Source organism: Neopsephotus bourkii, unplaced genomic scaffold, assembly GCF_033783945.1.
Source record: "Neopsephotus bourkii isolate Nb327-2 ecotype Australia unplaced genomic scaffold, CSIRO-AGI_Nbou_v1 NB_1749, whole genome shotgun sequence".
NCBI classification, from domain to species: Eukaryota; Metazoa; Chordata; class Aves; order Psittaciformes; family Psittacidae; genus Neopsephotus; species Neopsephotus bourkii.
Window position 1 is genome coordinate 4,238,703 of NW_026902223.1, and position 19,786 is coordinate 4,258,488.

General features: G+C 46.7%; 1 protein-coding gene across 1 annotated transcript in view; it reads left to right on the forward strand.

Moving 5' to 3' along the window:
• Window positions 1–19,786, forward strand: part of COPRS (coordinator of PRMT5 and differentiation stimulator) — a 168,149-nt gene that overhangs the window by 137,401 nt on the left and 10,962 nt on the right. Inside the window, exons 5-7 of the transcript XR_009729045.1 lie at window positions 10,194–10,275; window positions 10,902–11,158; window positions 16,444–16,603. The gene's annotated coding sequence lies outside the window, so the exon portion shown is untranslated. The remainder of the gene's footprint in view (window positions 1–10,193; window positions 10,276–10,901; window positions 11,159–16,443; window positions 16,604–19,786) is intronic.

The following is a 19,786-nucleotide window of genomic DNA, read 5'->3' on the forward strand; positions in this document are numbered from 1 at the left end:
ACTTGTAGAGCATTAGCTACCACAAAAGTCTCATTTTGGAGAGAGGTGTTGCTGCAGTACAAACTGTAACACAGAGTAATTCAGTGCCTGGGGCCGCACAGGTCACTGTGAGCAGCTCACACACCAACATCTTCCTGATTCCCCATTCAGCTCCAGTGAAAATGGCAAACACGTTCCCATCTTAATGTTTTACATCTGCTCTGCACTACTTGTCACCAGCCATAGCAGTGGCAGATGACAAGTTTGGTCAGATCAGTGCTTCCAGCTGCACTCATCTCTTGAGGCTGATGCTCCCACCACTCAGCTCATGGGGTGCAGTCAGGGTGCAGCTCTGTGCTCACACGTCTCGTTATGGTCAGAACCATTGCACCATGGGTTTGATGGAATTATGGGTCTGAGCCCTCAGACAAACACACTTTCTGCCACTTTTCATCCTGTAGATGCTGTGCTGATGGCAGAAGACCTTTGACTGGCTAAGCCAGTGTTTTCCAACCTTATTTCCAGTTTATGGATCTCTAAACATTTGACACTGCAGGTTTGAACCCTTTTATAGCAAACCTAAGCCTATTTACTATCTCCTTGCTCATGTAAATTAGGAGCTTTTCACAGGCCTATAGAAATAGCCTGGGTGCCTGAAGGGACCACAGCTCAGCCCCCCTGGTTTAATGAAGCTGTTGCTGCTCAGAGCCTTTTATTTTCATAAGCTGTGTGAAGATGGAGAGAAACAAAGAGAGAAGGGTGCAGGACCGCAAGCTCTTCTCACCTTCAAGAAATTAGGAATACTCTTTATGTAGAGGAGAATTTCAATAGGGTTCCCAAGACTCATGTCCCACTAAAGAGAGGAGGCACAAGGCTCCTCTTGTGAGGTGTAAAGTTACCCAGGAGACAGACTGAGCAACTGAGAAATGTTGCAAGTTTTTGGAAGAGAGATTTATATATAAATGTGTTCCAGGAAAAAAATACCTCTGCTCATACACATGGTAATTCTTCTGCCTTACTTTGTTTGGTATCATTCTTTCTTTATTGTTGTCAAAGATTTAAAGGAATTTAATTAAAAAGGCAGTTTAACTACCCTTTTCTTTCCAGATAACAAACACTAAAATAAAATGAAGTGAAATATTGAAGAGCCTGCTTTATACCCCTCTTAAAACTTAACACAAAAGCCAAATGAGATCATAGGGTTTATCGGGTAAGACATTGCCAGAAAAGATGAGGAAGTGCTCCTGCCACTGCACAGGGAATGGCCAAACTTTTATCTGGAAAGGCATGGTTAGTTCTCATCATGAGAAGGATAGGAGGATAAATTCAAAGTGGGACTCAGAAGGTGACTGGGACAACAGGTAGATACTTACAAGGACTAACCAGAGGAGCATGGGTTGTTCAGCATGAGCTGAAGTGAGAACACTGCTTCTTGTGGATGCAACAGAAGGAAGAATGTTGTGTAAATGCAAGGAAATCCTTAGTAGACAGAGTGCCCGTAAGATATCATGGAATACCCTTATACTGTAAATGAGGAGGACTCTGGGCCTTAGAGCAACTGGGTTCTGCAAAAGCTTGCATTGGGGCAGCAGGACCAGGGTCCCATTGTGGAACCCACAGACAAAAGGGATTGCATGTGAAGCTGTGAAAGGGGAGTCTGGCTGCAGTGATCATCTCCAGTCCTCTGTGCTGCCAGCATACCATTAATTTCTTCCATTAGCCTGGTATTCCATAGGCAACTGTCTAGCTGTGACCTTCCAGAGAGCCAAAAGTAGGCTCTATTATTTAGGTTTTAGCTCAGCTGTAATACATCATTTAGAAAAGATCCTGATGTGTTAAGATGCATCCAGTAACGTGGCAACCTCCAGCATATACATCAGTCTGCACTCTGAGCTTCCACGTCAGCAGGTGAGTGATCAGCGGGGCTGAGACTTGCCTGGGGTGGTGCTGAAGGTTTGTCTGGATTTCACATCTTCTGCAGGCCTGGTGCTGCCACATTCCTCCCCAGCACCCCACACACCAGTGTCAATGCATCCCTGCTGGAATGAGCAGAGACTGCTTTGCTCCTGACCAGAGTGTATCTGTGCTCCCTCATTTTCCTCTGTGGCTGTTTGGGCTCCTCTCCTCAAACCACAGCTCCCCCCACCCATGCACACCCTTCCCTTTCCAAAATGCATTTTGAGGCTTTGGCTGTAGTAATCAGGGGGTGGAAATATCCCGGCCCCAGACCCTGTAATGGAGCTCTCAGAGCTGGCTTGGTGATAGGCTCCTGGAGCTGCAGCAGTGGTGCTTAATGGCCAGTAGTGACAGGTTTATAAAACAACATCCGTTGCCTCCAATACACCTTGTAGCCTGGCTTCTGTCCTGGTGGCTGTTGTAGCAATAATCCTGCAGTTTTCTCCAGTGTACACTGCCATCCCTTTCTCTTGAGCAGTTGCATACCTGATCCTCAGCACCCTGCCATTGCTGTGGGCACTCTCACAGCACCTTCTGAGCTTGTGGTAGCTGCAGTTCATCCCACTTGCTAGCAATAGCTGCAGGGGGAGTCTGGAAATGGGGATGCAGGAAGGAAGGGACCTGTGAGGCTGCTTTCATCCTGTCGTTTACTCTGCCCATTGGTACCAAGAGAAGTATGGAGCAGGGCTTTGCCCATTGTGGGTGTTGCCCAGCACACAGGGTCTCTGCTGGTCCCTCCCTGGGCAGAAGGCAGAGGTCAGAGACAGAGCAGCACCCGGGTGTCAGCTCTGTGTCAGCCTCTGACCAGCAGGAAGGTCTCCATCTAAATCAACAAGAGCTCTCTAGACTTCGAACCATGGCGGGTGGGTATTTTTAGAAGCCAATCAATCAGTGGTGACTGTTCAAGTTCAGACAAGTCAAACACAGCCTGCAAAGTTACACAGCAGCACTGTGTGTCGTGGAAAGGTTGGTGGGGCGGCTCATTCAACAAGCTGTGCCAAATCCATGAGCTACCAGAGCTGAGCTCTTTGTAGAGAGATAGCTGTAAGAAGCAGAAATGTACACAGGCTGTGGATTGTAAAACATATGCTTTTTTTAATTGAAGCAGTAAATCACAGTTTGAGCTTCCACAGAAACCTTCTTTCAAGGTGCTAAAAGTGTTTCCCAAACCTGAACACAGCCCTCGGTTGAGGGGTTTTCATCTTGGCCTTTTTTGCAGGTGAGGAAATTGAAGCACAGAAGCATTTATGGGCTACCAAAGTACCACAGAGTCTCTAAAGAATCCAGCTTCTCTCCAGAAGTGCTGCACTGCAGCAGTGCTGGGAGAAGAAAACAAATGCCCTGGCATTCCCCTTCACAGTCTGAGAGCTGAAGTAGCAGTGATGGGGTTAGGTCGTCCTCGGGGCTCTGAGTGCCGTGGTGGTTCTGCTACAAGGTAGGAGCTTCTGAAGCCCTTGTAGCTCCTTTCTCAGAAACATGAGCTGGAGTTTGCTATCACTGAGCACAGGGAAGAACTGATTCTTGCAGGAACCTCCAGATGCTGTTTTAGTATGTAGGGACGAAATAGGTTAATGCATCATCTCACTCCATGAAAAATGCTGGCACAGCCTGGGCTCAGACTGGACCTCTCAACCCAGACAGCAGCAGGTCAGTAGCCAGCTCAGAAAATATTAGTGCTCTGATTTCCAGAACCTCAGCTTGAAAATGGGCCCGATGCTTCCCACTGTTGTTAACCATCGAGGGAAGAACCTGTGGCTGCTCCTGCCTGCTTCCCTGCTACTTCTTGTCCTTCCTGAGACACCACAAGGCATCTGCACCAGAGCTCCTCGCCGGAGTCTTGGCACAGCTGCACAAAATGTAGTGCACGATCTGATTCTCAAATTGGGCTTAACTCCTATGTTCAGTGCCAGCTGGAGGGGCCTGCCGAGTTCTGCTGATGCACCAGAAATGTATTTTTAGGAAGGTTTCTCTATAATTATTACATTATAGCTACTGCAGGATTGCTCAGAGGCTGGTAAACAATTGCTATACTTGTTAGAGGTCATGAATACAGAAAAACATTCCTCTGTGTGAGGTCTGCTGTTAAATAATAACTTGTCGTCTCATGGTGTAGGGGGAGTGAATGCCCTCAAAGGGACGTGCTGACATTGTTGAAGCCAGTGATCCAGTTCCTGTAATTTACACCACTTTCTTGAAGCTGCTTCTCTGAACAGGAACAATGGATGCACCGAGGGACAACGGTTGCCCGCTGCAGCTCTCGTCACCCTGTGCCTTGACCCTCTCGTTGTTCTCTCTGTTACTGATTTTGTGGTAACATTTGGGGACCCTCATGGCCAGAGACTGAGGCCTCAGGGTGACGGGCAGGTTGAGGGGAAGCCTATTAGTGTAATAGGAGTGCAGGATCCAGCTCCAGACAGGGGCAGCGGCAGGAGAAGGTGATCAGGCACAGAGAGATTATTAATGAGTAATTTCATGATCCGCGGGTCTAATGAGCAGTGTTCACCCTTGTGGCGTCTCTGCTGTCTGATGTGGAGGGAGCATTCCCTGCTGCCTTCTCCTCGGGGGATACTAATGGTGTCTGCATCCTCCATCTGTCATCTCCAGTGCACCTCTGGGAGCTTCCGAGCTTTGAGAAATCCTCTGTCTCGCTCAAATTGTCTGTCATGTTCAGGAACTACTCACACACACGCTGTGATCCCATGTAAGGCTTTGTTTCCTTAGGAAGTCCAGGCTTCCCAATAATCACCTTGCCTTTTGCCCAGACATAGTGTGCAGTTGTGGTTTCCATGGTGCAGAAGAAACACAAGGATACAGCTGTTGCTCAGGTCAGTTACAAAACAGTCAAATTAATGATCCCACGGCCTCAGGAGTCCTCTCTGGAGGCCAGAGCAGAGAGCACGAAATGTGACTGAGCAGTGAGCACCGGCCTGGGCAGGTGATAGATGTCTCATTCTCAGTCCCTCCCTGTGGTGGTGGGGATCTGCCCCTTATTTCTATGGTCAAAACAAAATGATGCCTTGGCAAAAGCGTGGCAAGCGAAGGATGCGGTGTGGAAGGAGCTCAGCGGGATCGTGTAGGAGCTGAGCTGCTGTCAGTCTGCACAGTGGGCAGGTGGCTGCTGGGGCATGTCATTGTCCAGGGTGTGATGAGCTGCAAGTGGAGGAAAGGCACTTGTGTGGAACAAGCCTCAAGGTCTGCAGAGGACTGCAGAGATGATCAAGAAGCCGTAAGCAAGCAGTGGAAGAGCTAAAATGTATCTAATGAGCCATAGCAGTGGATGAACATGTGTTGCTGAGCTGAATTAGGATTTGAAGATGATGAATTAAATTCAACATCTGTGACAATCCAGTCAGTACTTGCAGCCTAACACAGGTTGCATACAGCACACAATCCACAGACCTGGAGAGGAAGAACGCTTTAGGTGAGCAGTGGAGCACAGACTTCTCTTAATGATAGTTTACGTAGACTGAAGGGGCAAACGGCTGAGGATGGACATGTGTTTCTCTGGGGAGATTGCACTAAAGCAAAATCTGACAGAGCCTTCAGTTTTGGGAACTCGGTACTTTGGAACTGTCAGCTTGCATCAGAGCTAGATAATGCCCCCACTTTGGACCTCAGCAGCCACGCTGGCACTGGGGGAAGGAGCCAACCTTGGATACAGATCCGACACTGCCCAGCTATGCGGTGACCACCAGCCCTCCACCTCTCCAGAATAACACTCTCCATATTCATGTAGTGGAGGATGATTGAAGGAGGGAATGGCAGCCTCCATACTCAGCCCCCTTGCTTTTCTTGGTTTGGACTGCATGCTCCATGTTGTTTTAATGTAGTTTCCTAGTATTTAATGCGTTCTTATTGCTTTCTCTCATAACACCGACTGAGCACTAAGAGCCAAATCAAACAAGCCATGCCAATAAGCCAAACATTTCACTTCAACCAGCAAAGCGGATGCCTCTTACCCAGCCCAAGCTTAGATATGTAAATCAAGGAGCTCAGTGCTCATCAGGGAGCACAAAGCCAAAGCCAATCCAATGTCAGCAGAGCCCGGCAGTGGCTGTTGGCACAGGGGCTGCCATTTGCCCCCTCCCCATGTGCTGGTGTTACCACGCCATGTCTTGGGGTAGAAGTCAAGACAGGGTGACAAGCTGGTTGTTCTCAAGGTTGTAATGTAGCATCCTGTCTCCTGGGCTTTATCAGGCTGGGTCTTGTTTTTCTGTGGCTGTAAGCACCTCTAAAGCCCTTCAACTTCAGTGGAAGCTGGAGTTCGTGTTCTGTGCTGCTGAAAGGCTTTCCATTCAATTAGAAAACAGCCCCAAACCTCCTCCCCTGGTGCTGATCAGTGTGTGGTGTTGACTGAAGTGTGCTGGAGTTTCACTTACAGCAGCTGGGTAGCTGGCATTTTCATAGGGCTTTTTCTTATTATTCCATGTCTTTTACACAATATTCCTGAAGGTTTTTTTCCCTTTGCTTTTTCCCCAAAAAGCCCCAGCCTTCATCTCTGTCCCCTTAGCACTGCTTCCTGTTGTTCTCTGTGATCTCCCTTGTTCCATCTTTCTTCTCTTCTCTGGTTTCCTCCCTTTCATTGTAGCCCGTTTTTGTTCAGACTGGCTCGGCCCATCCTCCCAAAGGGGAAGCGTATCTGTTTCATTCCCCTGTCTCCATTTCCCTCCCAGCCCCACAGCTGTTCCCTCTCTTTCCCATTCCTCCAGGCCCCTCTCCTGCTCACAGCACTATCCACTGCCTTCTCTTTTTCCTCTCCACCTCCAGCCCCTTTCCTCCATCGCTGGAGGTCAGCAACAGAGAAAACAGAAAACAAACCAGGAGGGGGATGTTGCAGTGAAGAATGATTGTGCCTGTGAGATGCCAAGTATTGTCTCACCAGCATTGGTCTGGACTGCTTTCATCTGGCTGGACAAGTTGGACCCACCAGCTCGAGCACTGACATCCAGTTTTCAATGTTTCATGCCACACAATCTGTCTTTACACCTGGGAAATTTCAGCCTTTGGCTCTGCCCAAGCCTGCAAGCCACAAGCTCTGCAGCAGGGATGCAGTGGGGTGAGAATGTGCACTTCATTCCTAACTTCTTTCCCTCCCGTGTGCTGCACTTCACCAGGTAAGCACCAGGCAGCTGTAGCTGCAGATCTCTGTGCTCTGGCCCATGTACTAACGTGTTTTCTAGTTGTGCTCAGTCAAGGGTCTCACCTGGGACTGAAAACACGCTACAAATTGGCTTGTGTGTGACTACACGAGATACATTCTGCCACTGATTTATTCTGTCACTGTTTCACCTTCCTACGTGAAACCCAACAAATGAACAGGGTCACCTGCGTTACAGGTCTGTTGCCCTGGGGTGAATTAAGCATAGAGCTTAAAGGTGCAAAGAACTTTTCATTCTAGAGGGACTGGACTGCATTTGGGCTGCTCTGTGTGTGCCTCAGAAACCATCTGACCCTGCCTTGGCATCTTTTAATAGATTTAGGGAATATCAAATCTAGGAGGAGAACCTGCATAGGCTGATCTGTCAGCAAGTAAGCAAACCCTTAATGCAGCCCACAAAGTGGACTGAGACTCCAGAGCTGCTGTTTCACTTCTTCCTGCTGCGACTGCATCTCCTGCCCCTTTCCCCTCGCTTCTCCCTGTAATCCCCAATTCGGGCTGTGCCTTCTGCAGCAACAAAGAGAATGTCATCAAAACCCTCCTTACGCTGCTGCAGCGGGAGGCTGATGGGTACAGTCACGGCTAGGGAATGAGCACGGAGCGGTGCCGAGCTCTCTGTGCCATTATTGTTCTCTGCTGCAAACTGGAAGCAACTGAGAGAAGGACAACGCAGTCAGCCCATGTGTAACAACCCCCGGGACCCAAACGACCCTTCTGTGGTGCAGGAACAACAGCCAGGCCTGGCCGTGTGTTGTGTGAGGATTGACAAAACTCCTCACCTGAATTTAGTCTCAGTACCTAGTGCTTCCGTAGTGATCTCTCAACAGTGAGTGACACTTAAACTGAGCTTTAAAAACACAAGTGAAGAAATGAAAGAGGGGAATACGTGAACTTGCAGGGGAAAGGGGGGTGTGCTGAAAGGGAAAACAGTGGCTCCCAGGTCAGTTGTGGGAAGTCTGACCCTCATGGGGGTAGTTAAACAGCTTCTTAAAGGGCTTTTCTTGTTAGGGTTTGGTGCAGTGAGACAGGGCTTCCTCTGCGAGCAGCGATCTGCTCACAGGTTCCCTCTCTCTGATCCCCATTCAGAGCAGCAGCCTGGTACCTCAGAGCAGATGCTGCAAGTGATGACTTTGAAATGACCATCAGCATTTTTAGGGGTGAGTAGATACGGAAGTGAAAATACTATTAGCTTGCATGACCCGTAGCTAATGTAGGTGATGGAATGAAAGAAAAAGTGGAGTTACGCCATGCAAACAGTCCATTTCTGAATATATCATAACAGCATCTGGCAAGCTTCTCAGCCCATAAAAATGCCCACTCTGCTTATAGTATGTAATTGTTTTAGCTTTTGATAAATCATCAGTTACAGCCTGTTGAACATTTTTAAGCATTTCTTGCTAATGGAGTTTCACAATGTGGTTTAAGGGATGTTGTTATTAATAAATGTAACTGCATTGAAGAGTAATTTGATAAAGATGAAAGAGGCATTTATGAATTCCACTTCCCTTTCAACTGTTGCTAGGAATTTTCACTCCTTCAGAACATCCTGAATTGAATCTTGATTTCTTATTGTTAAAACTGGGCTATTATATTCTGATGCTATAAAGAGAATATTAGTGGAGTTGGACCAGCTGTGAAGTCCCACGCGTGATGAAACCCAATTCTGTGCATGTCAGAGAGGTTTCCTTGCTGTGAGGGGAAGCAAGGAAGGGTGGCCCAGTTATCCCATGTAGTACAAGTGGAAAAGTGTGAAGGCAGTTTGTGATCAGGGTAGGGGTTTTTGAAAGATGATGAATGGATCTTAATACAGAGGGAAACATGAAAAGAAAATCATTTGTCCAGTTAGGTATAGTCAGGTTTTGCTAATGGGCTGCTCTCCATTACATTATCATTGCAATGACTGAAGTGCTTCGCTGTGTATAAATTAATCAGGGACTTGCATTTCAGTACTGAGCAGCGTGTGATAGGCTGCAGTGAAACAGGAAATGTGGAACGTCTAAAGGCTGGTGCCTACCACAAAAATGGCTCTGTAAACACTTGTGGCACACAATAATGGGAAGTACTGTGAGTTATGTTGGGACTGCATCATAAAATTATCATAGGGCTAAACAAGGGCAATTGTGAGGAGGAATGTTAGCAGGAGAGATGGAAAACACGTTCTGTTCGAAGAAGAGAGCTTTGCTTTGTTAGGGTTTGATCCATGAGAGACGGATGTCTTCAGCACAGGAGACAGGTACTAATCACGGGAAAGAATTTATTGGCAGAACTAACAGAAAGCTGCTGCTCTTGACAAATAAGAAAAGAAATACTTAACTGAGCTTCTGTCTAAGGTGCATCACATCCACAAGCAGAAACAGGAAAGACCAAAAGGTAACATGGAGCTGGAGAGGCCTGAGAGACAGGGATCTGATCCTGCCCCTGCTATGTGATGTTGTATGGCTACTTCTCTTTTCTGTGGCTCTTCCTTCCCACCCTCTGTGTATTATTTCCCTTGTTAGCTTTTTCAAGAGCTCATACTTGTGTTAGTACTGCATGAACTTCTCCGGATGCTCTGGTAATATCATGAAGACTAACAGCTACCCTGCCACTCAGCTCATTCTGTCAAGTCATTCTTTTGCCAAGCTGCACATCCCTGTGAATAGGCACCTGAGAGATTCATATATAAAGCAGGAATATGGATCTGCCTCTCAGCTTAAGTATAAATCTGGTAACTTCAGTGAAATTCAGCAGGAATAAAATGGTTATTTGCTGCCGAGGAACTGAGACATTCTGTACAAAGTACATGAACAGGAACAATGGGGTTTATAATTAAAGACAAGAAAATGGTGTGATCTTGGCTGCCTGCACCTTGCACTAGACTTCTCCTTTGGAATGACTGTATTACATTCTAATCAGTCAGCTTTTCTGGATGCTTTCCTTGCGTAGTAGGCTATAAATACTCATTATTGGTATTGCAGGGACACTGTGGGTTCCTCGACAACCCTGACTGAATTCTTAATTTGTCAGTTACTGATACAATGCATCTAGTTTTCTAATTATTTTAATGATGTTTTATACGCAAAGGAAAGAATACAAAATCCTTTTTTCTCTCTCTTTCTAGATTCATGGGCTATTTGGAGGACATCCTACATGTGAGTGTCTCTGTGCTTGCAAATCCTGGGTCTGGACTGTGATATTCAGGGGTGTTTGGCATATACAGTTTAGCAGTGTAAGACCCTCGCCCCTTGCTGCTCTCTGCAGACACTACCAGGATATTACCAGCATCCCATGGGACACATCTTAGTACTGGAGGAAGAGTTCAGCAATGAAAATGCAGTTTCATTCTTCTCAAAGTGCCCCTTGTCAAAGTCAGCCAAGCATCCAGAGGCACTTACTCTGAGTGATGTGTCATTAATATTCTGCTAACTTGCTATGTGTGCAAGGCAGACCCAGACTTTCCCAAGGTCTCAGTTTCTGTCATGTCCAAGTGTTGCTACTCCATTTCTTTTGACCCAGGCATGGCCTCATGGACATCCAAAACCTGACAGCTGTAATTTCATGGGAGCCAATAGACCTAAAAGGTAGGTATTGAATGTAGGAGGGAGAGAAATAAGGCCTGTGGCCAGAGTCCTATTGACTTCAGTGAACAGGGCTGTGGTTGCTGTCACTAGGTCTTGAGAGCAGGGTGGTTTAATAACTTTGTTCTCAGGTGCCCAACTCAGTCACTGTGTTATAGAAGGGGAGCACAGCTACTTGGCATGGGATGCTGAATGCTGATGGGTGGCCCAAAATGCAGTTGTTGCTAAACTGAGCTTGTTTCCTCTTGCAGATCCAGTCCAAAGAGTTCCTGATGCAGTCCAGCTCTCCTCCTCTGCCTCTCCCCAAAGGAATGCAGGTCTTGACCACACACACTCTCAGCACAGGACCTCTGCCTTGAACTTTATGCCTCAGACTTCAGCTTCATGAACCCTTCGATGGCCTCTCTGCAGCTGCACTGGGCCACACACAGTTGCAGTTCTCTGCTGGGAGGTGACAGGCATGGAGGTGGCACTGGACCTGTGAGCACTTCTCTGCAAAGTCAAACAGGTGAGTGATAATCCACTGGTAGCCTAAATGCTTTTGTTTGGCTTAGCACTAGCCTTGAGCAGGGAAGGAGTGTGTGCACAGCTGGCACTGGTCTCAGGAGGCAGCCATCACCTGCAGCCCCTCCTAAGCTCTTTCCCACAGCATAAGAAGCCTTGTCCTCTCTCCAGTAGCCAAAAGGGCTGCTGGATCAGTGTAGAGGGGCTCAAAAGGGTGTTTTTCTGATTTGCTGTCATTGATAGGTGATGTTGTAAAGTCTGGGATTGCCAAAGAGTTAGACCCACCACAGAGTGTGACATTATGGAATGTGCTGTCTTGCTCCCCCGAGCAATCCCAAATGGAAGGGCTTTCCAGTACATATGGAAATGTGGCCCATGGACTTGTTAACTGCGAGCACAGTGAAGCCTCAGGCATGCAGGCTCTGGCCTGTTTAACCAGTTGCTCTGAAGATGCCCTGCTGCCTTCTCACTAGAAAGCAAAAGCAGTTTTGTGCCCAACAGGCAATAGATTTTTCTCTTGTATTTTCTGTTGGTCTCCTCCATTGCCTTCCCCTGCAAAGGGGGTGGTGCAGCCTGTGGGTTTAACTGGACACCATCCCTTTAATGTGGAGTTGGGGTTTTCTTTCAGGGCCAAAAATAAATGCTAGTGAAGGAATAAACAGACGTGAAAAGGAGGCTTGGACACTTGGAAGACAAGCCTGCTTTGTGCTTCCCAAAGCAAAGAGCCTGTTCACAAGGAGGTTACTCTTTAGAAAAACATGAGTCCTGTGACACTGTCAAGGTCAGTAGGTGCCCAGCAGAGCAGTGGGCATTCAAGGCAGATGTGCTTTGGGAGAAGGGCACATTTTTCTCCCACTCCAAAGTATTTTCAGGTATATCAGTGGAGCTGAGAGGAGAGAAACGTGCTTTGCTCTTCGTTCACAGGGTCTGAGCAGTGGAAGGTAGCTTCTGCCTGTCTGGAATGGCAGCATGGCCTTAGTGCTGTGGGAATGTCACACTGGTTTGGGAGGCAAGGGCCATGCAGCTGAGAAAGCAGGTGAGGCATGGATGTGTCCTGGGCAGGATCCCAGAGTGATTCCAAGAGAGTGGGGAAAACTGGTGAGTCTGTCGGTGGCCCACTGCTGAGGTTCAAATCCCGCTTTGGATACAGACAGCCTGAGTGGCAGTAAGTGCTGGGGCTTTGGGTGTTTAAATGGGCTTAGGTGAGTAGTATGTTTTAGCAGAGTGTTTTGAGGACACAGCTCCTCTTGTCTGATGTTGGCCTTGTGCAGTCTCAGCTGAGCCTCTGCTGCCTGTCTGGGCTGTGTGTCTGGGATAGGGCGATCTGCAGCCTGGATGTGCTTTGCTTTCTTCAAGAGGTAGACAGAATTCAAAGCAAATAGCTTGGCACAGACACCTGCTTTTCAAGTGAGCAAGGTTGGACTGCTGCAGTGATCTCAGTGGGGTTAGGAAGCTTTGTACTTCACCTTAGGCACTTGGCTAATTCCTTGGACAATGCAGTATCTTCTGAATTGTGATCTTCAAGCTCTTTATGTCTCAGTTGTCTATATAATAAAAATGCTGGTTAATACTGAGAAGTGTTATGGTCGTATGGAGTCTCACACACACAGAAAGGCAAGTGCAGTTCTTTTATTGTCTCTAAAGCACCAAGCTGTGAGTCACCCAGTGCCTCTGAAGACTCTGGTAAGGAAACAGGAGCTTTTAAAGGTACCTCATTAGGGCTGAATCTCCAGCACTGCCTGTAGTCACACACCAAATATATTCATCTTAAAAAGGGCAAGTGTTGAGAAATTAAGGGAACTAATTAATGGAATTGTCTGCACTGAAGGGCTGAGGAGCTGAATGTGTTGGAAACTGGATTCCAAAACTAGCTGGAACATGCAAGAGGACGAACCCTGCAGGGAAACACTCCAAGACTGGTGGGATAGATAACCAGCCCCAAAGGCATGGGGGGAGTTAACTGAGAGCAGGCAAGGAATGGGCAGAAGGTCTGATCAGCAAGAGGATGTTCAGTTCACAGGGCTTGAAACCACTGCAGGGAACCACCACCTGCTTTGCTCTCTGCTGGAGCCCATCACCCTGACACAGGGCTGACTTAAGCAGCTTAGGCAGCAGGTCCTGAGCACTGCAGTGACGTGTTCAGCCCAGCAGTTCTGGACTTGCTTTATGGGCTCTTCTGTCATCCTTGCCACAAGGGCAGCATCAGAGAAGAGTGGTGGGGCATGAGACTGGAGGCAGTTATTTGCCTCAGTCATACAGCTTCAGTTTGCTGAGGCCAGGAGATGTAGGGGTACAATGAGAAATGTCAAAGTTGTGAATCAGACTTTGAAAAGGAAATGAAACAGATGGCAGAAGGTTCAGGTAGATAAATACTACACAGAAAAAGAAGAAATGTGGTCATTATGTAGTGAGAATGGGGTTGAGCTTAGCCCATTCTACATATGGTCTAGAAATGAATTAAAACCCCTTTGCCTGCATTTTCAATAGGGTTGATCATATCAAACAGCGGGGCAAAGACAGGATTTCTAGTAAGAACATACATAAGGGAATAAAAATTATCACATGTAAGATGGAAAGAAAAGCTTAAAGAATTCAGTGTGCTCAGATCAAGGTGCACTGGCAGATTTCCATCCCGGGATTTGGAGAGAACTGGCACATTAAAGGAGCTCAGCTTAACCTCATATTTCTCTTTGATGACTGATCTTTTTTCCTAGACAAATGAAATACAGGTGATTTACTCTATCCAGACTTGAGTCGAGAATCTGATATTACACCACATGGGAAATTACTAGCTGAAGTTGAGAAGATGGGGATTAGTGTGGATGGCAAATGCAGAACTGAAAGCAAATGACAATGAGCTCTGTGGAAAGGAGAAAAGCCGGACAGAGGCAGTTACTAAGTGGAACTCCTCAAGGGTCAGTCTTGAGCCAGGCTTACTTGTTTCGTTAATGACTCTGGCTCAGCAGTAGGAATGTAGTGAAGAATCTTGCTGAGGACACAGGCTTTGTTAATACAGAGGAGGATCAGAAGATCAATCAGCAGTAACTGAAGGACAGAATTTGTCTGAGATTGAATAGACAAAGTAGAAAGGCGTGCAGTTAGAAATGAATAACCAGAATATCACATTACTCACTTGCGAATGACAAAAGCAGGGTGGTGGAAAAAAAACAGAGAATTACTTGCTCCAAGGGATAACTGTGAGCCACTGATCTGATATGGAAAGGCAAACACAATCCTAGAAGATACAGGTTCACTCATGTTCAAGGAAGATTAGCGGGTACAGAGAAGGGCACTGGGGATGATCAGAGGGTTTAGAACAAGAGGAGACTAGAAGAGCTTCATTTGTTTAGTTTCTCAAAACAAAGACTAGAGGAGATAGATAGGATTGTTTTCAGTAAATACATCTGATAGGTAAAGATCAGAGAAAAAAAGAGAATTGTTTAAACTAAATTATTATGCTGGCACAAGAACAAATGGTATTAAGGCTGGAAATTTAAAATGAAGTGCTGGAATAGCTTGCCAAAAAGTGTGATATGATGTAATGGACTGTAATAGTGAGAGACTGGATCGGCAATCCAGAGCCATGTGTTCCTAGATAACTTCTTTACGGGTAGGGTGTCAGCCGTGGTGATGGTTACATGCAGGGTCATGTCACCAAGTTTGGAAATGGGGGGAAAAAGGATGCTGATACCGAGGCTTTTATTTCCACAGCTGAAGTGAGGTCCTTCCCTCCTCCTCCCCTTATGGGAACTGGCAAACTCAGCTCTTTAATGGTACAAGCTCATCTCAGCCTTGCCTATAAATAGATAAATGAGATTCCTCCTGTCCCAGTGAGTAATTCTGACATCCTCCTGCTGCCTCGCAGAGAGCTGAGTCACAGGCACTCTGCACTCCAGTCCCTGCATTACTTACACGGTCTCAAAGGAAATTTTAACACATCCAATGAATCATCAGGGATTGGATCATGTTTAAAGTTATTCCATTGGCATTTCCCTTCCATTGTAGCAAGTCTGCCAACACCTAAAACTTTAGCTAATCTGGACTCAAAATGCATTGAGGAAATAGCATGTAGACATCCACAGCTTCTAATAAAAATAATAGAAAAGGTCGTTCTAAATCTGCATCAGTGAAGAAGTGACCCGTGGTGGATTCCTCTAGCATTTGGACCTGCTAATTCTGTCAGACTCCCTCCTTGTTTTGTAGCTGCTTATTTAAAGGAACTCAGAGTTTGAAATGTTTTAATATTCAGTCACTAGGCCCCTAATTTAATCTCCTGCAGGTTTCCTGCCAAAATATTATTTGCAGTGAGATGAAGCCTGCAGCCCCATGCTCATTCTCTCACAGACACACACATTCCTGCTCTTACCCATGGTAAAAATAAAATGCCTGCAAAGCAGAGACAAAAGCAGAGCAGTGTTAAATACAGAACACAGGGCAGTAATACGCTGCTGTACAAGGCATTGAGCTCCAGCCCGAGGCAATATCTCCTGGTGGGGCATTTTCACTTATTACCTTCCCTTCTCCCAGATGGTGCAGTGTGGTCTGATCAGCTTAGAAGCAGCACAGCATTTGAAATCACTGCATCTCTCTCCCTCTCCCCCAGAAAACATCTGGAAGAGTGGAAAATTTTCCAGCAGAATTTGGGAGCTGTGAAACCGATATAAAACCAGCTCTCTCTGTTGGCTTTCTGGCTTGCCTTTCCTATCTTAGAACTGGTTGGGACATTTCACTCATTATTACCAGACTCTCCATTTCAATGAGTGAGAAATGCTAACATTTGCTGCTTTGCTGCTGCAGTTCAGTATTCATAGACATAAACCCTGGCTTGTTCTTTTGATAACCCGAGGAAATCTGTGTCTTATTTAAATGACATTTTTCCAGCACCTTTTCATCAAGCAATTCTCTGCCTGTGCACAGATTGTTAACAAGCGTTTGTTCAACACATTCCAGCATGAGCTGCAGTTGCTCCATGAGATACTGTGCCTTCTGCTCCGAGGCTCATGGGGTTATTCATCCAGCACAGCCTCGGTTGCCAGTTTTCTGCCAGCTGCTAACTATACAATAGTATTGGGGAAAAAATCAGTTCTGGCTCTGCCAGCACAATTGGATGGAATTCAGCTACCTGTTGACAAATGATGATTTAACAGCAAAAGCTATAATATTTTTATAGCTGACAATTTTCACCCTCCTCTGCAGCTGGAAAAACCTGAGGAATTCCCAGAAGTCCCTCACTTGTGTCATTTTCAAGTTTTCTTATAGTAATGCCTTGTACTGTTTTTCTCTATGCAGGAAAAGAAACACCGTTAATGGGCACATCAGTGGTGTTGGCACGATGCTGGAACAGGGCAGCTGCACTGATGGTGCCGCTCAGCTTCTCGGTTGGCCTCCTTCCTGCAGCGAAACCCCACTGGCCTGGCAGGCCATAGGGATGCTCGAGGACAAGGCAGAGGTACTGAACACCAGCCAGTGTGTCTGTAAGGCATTAATCACCCCGGACAGGGCGAGGAGCAGGGCTGGGGAGAGGGTGTGCTCTCAGCACTCACGTGTTTTCTATCCAAGCTTTGTTTCTGCGGGATCTTTCCCACTAACGCACCCTTCTTTAACACCTTGTACTCATTCATGGTGAGGCTCTTTAGCAGCACAGACCAATTAAGAGCTGCAGAAGCCCACTGGGCCAGAGGGGAGGCTCCTCTCTCTGGTGCAGCCCGGGGTGGGAGGCACACAGAGGTTAAGCCTGGACATTTTTTGCCACACAGCGAGCGCGGGTGGAACGTGAAGCAGCCCCCAGCTCACCTCCTCTTGGGTTTCAGCCTGCACCAGCCCTGTGGAGCTTTCTCTGGCAGCAGATCATCAGGCAGCCAGAGTGCCAGCCTTGCTGCAGTGCTGCAGGCTCTCCTTACCCTGCCGAGACCGGCCTGTGGGGAGTAGGGTTAAAGAATAACCCCCACTTGCAAGATTCTCCATGAGGAGACTGCCTGCTCCTGCTGAGGAAAGGCACTGCTCAGTGGCCACTGGCCGGAGGGACAGGCAGGGGTTAGGAAGCAGCACAGTTACAGACTGTGGGCAAGGACAGTCACAAAAACTGAATGGGTTTGAAACAGTTGTTGGGCTAGTTTGCCCCAGCTGCAGCACCAGGGTTAGCGTATGGTGCAAGCACTCATTGCAGTGTCTTCGGGCTGCTGGCTGTGGGGATACACCACTGCTCACTGGGTCAGGCTGGGTTAGAGCTACTCGTGTACATCACACACTGCAGAAACAGGAGCTAACAATTCAAGACACATGACATAGCTGATCCACAACGTAAAGGAAAATAACCAACCAGTTTGTGCCTTTAAAATGTGCTGGGCCAAACTGTACTTCAGGAGGGCCAGACTCTGTAGGACGTGTCCTCAGCTCACAGAAAGAGATCATTAATCATTAGTGTGCCTTAGTCTCTGGCTATTTTAATCCCTTTTGAAATACACATGCAGTCCCCACTCCTAAAAATGGTATTTGACTCCTATGCACATGATTTCCTTTGGCTTCCTTTCCCCAGTTAAGAGCAAGATGTAACTGCTTGGAAGTCCACATGCTAGAATCCATAGACTTGCTTCTCATCTTGGAGAAAAACACTTGGTACTACAGGTACCATAGATCTGTGCTGCTAGACATAAATACCAGACTATATTGTAACCTGTATGAATGTGTAAGAGCTGTGACCAAAACCTGTCCTATGTACTGGAGCACTGGAGATGTCATTAGACCCTACTTACTTATCATTAGTCCTTTTCTATTCCACCTTGTTAAGTAATGATTAGAAATGCCTCTTGTATATGCTGTATGTATTGGGGGATGTCAGCCTGTTGTGGGAGAATGAATCATCAGCAGTGGATCAGCTCGGAACTGGGAGTATATTTGTAAACCATAGGCTATAGAAACCAGAAATCTATCTTGATTTTTTCCTTTAAAATGGTGAACAAAAGTCACAGGAAGTTGAAGGAGAAAACAAATGGCTCATGCACAGCTTGAGGAGCGCAGTGAAGCCTTGTACTGCTCAGCTTCTCTCATGAGGCGCATGGACAGCCTGAGGAGTCTGGGGGTGTGCAGAGGAAATTTCTTTGCCATCTCTCATTGCAGACTAATAAAGAAACCAATCAATCAGTCATGGCCCTCAATGGGCTTACTGATGCCCTGCTTTACAAACTGGGTTGCCACAACACTGAACTTCTCTGTTTTCATTCTTTGTTTAGCAACGTGCTGCTACCGTGCTTAAAGAACCAGCCCGGGCTTACACAGAGACAGTCAGTGACCTTTAGAGGAATATGAACTTAGAAGGCAGGGAACGTTTTGCAGGTACCTGAGTCATCAGGGATCCCTCCTGTGTTTGTCACACAGGTGATTGATGGGCACCATGAGAAACAGGCAAGAGGATGACTGACAATTACAAGGTGGGATTTAATTCATTACACCTGACATTATTTACCTGGAATACCACAGTGTTTTCTCTTACTAGGCAGAAAAGAGCATGGTTTGGGGTTTTGTTTCTAAAAAACAAACAGCTGCATGCAAGCAGCATCAGTCTCAGTGACAAGAGGCCTTTGTGCCTGCCAGGCTCTAGGTTAGGAACAGCAGTCCTCCTCCAGGGACAGAACAAAGTTTCCAGACTTGATGTTGCAGAGAAAGGCACACATCAGCTCTCCTAAATCAGCTGATGACTTTGTGTGCTTTAGGTGAGGCTCAGGGAAGTCTCTGGTCACTGTGCAGGGGAGGGGTGTGTGTGTGTTTTGGTTTTCCTTTTCAAAAAGTACCACATATTCAGCTCTGAACCCCAGGCAATGCAAGCAGAACAGGGCCCAGCTCTTGTGAAGGCTGGCCCAGCCATCCCACTGGAGAAGGGACTGCTGCTTTCCTGCAAATGTTCCCTTAGTTAAATAGGGCAATTCTGGTCAAACTAAAAAGATAAAGCCCAACAAGGAGCTGCTAAAGCTAAAGGTTCCTTGAGCTTGGATTTCTTCAGGCTTGCTGGAAATGAAATGTTTAAATTATGACCAAACTTTGCCTAAATAACTGTATTTCCTCTGTGAAGCAGTTACTCATGAGGAACTACAGCTAAGTACCAAAGGGCTTCAGTAAAAGAAAGCAACAAATTTGTCTCCAAAATATATTTCCTGCACTGGCTTTATTCCATTTATGTAGCTGACACACAATTTCTCTTTGATTGAGTGTACCCCATTAAACTATTCTGGACAGCAGTTGTGCACTGAAAGCAGCTGATAGTATTACCAGGCAGGACAGAAAGTGTCCCCTGCAGTGAGAGGCTCCTTGCAGCCCGAAACACTGGTGCCTGAAGTGACATTCATAGAATTGCTTGTACTTGAAGGGAAATTTGACTTTTTTCTTTTCCCTGTTGGGATCTCATCCTAAACCCTTTGCTCTTTGCTGCTTCAGGTCTGTTCTTTGTGGACTCTTGTAACACTATTGCCAGGCTAAAGGCTGTGTGCCTTCCAAGGATGTGCAAGTACCATGAATGGTGGCTCAAGTTTAGTTCATCTGCTGTTACCCATTTTTCAGGGAAAGAATTCTGTGCATGTGAGTACCAGGGTGTTTTATTTCAGTAGGGTCTATTTTAATGTTCATACTGCTTAGCCTAGAC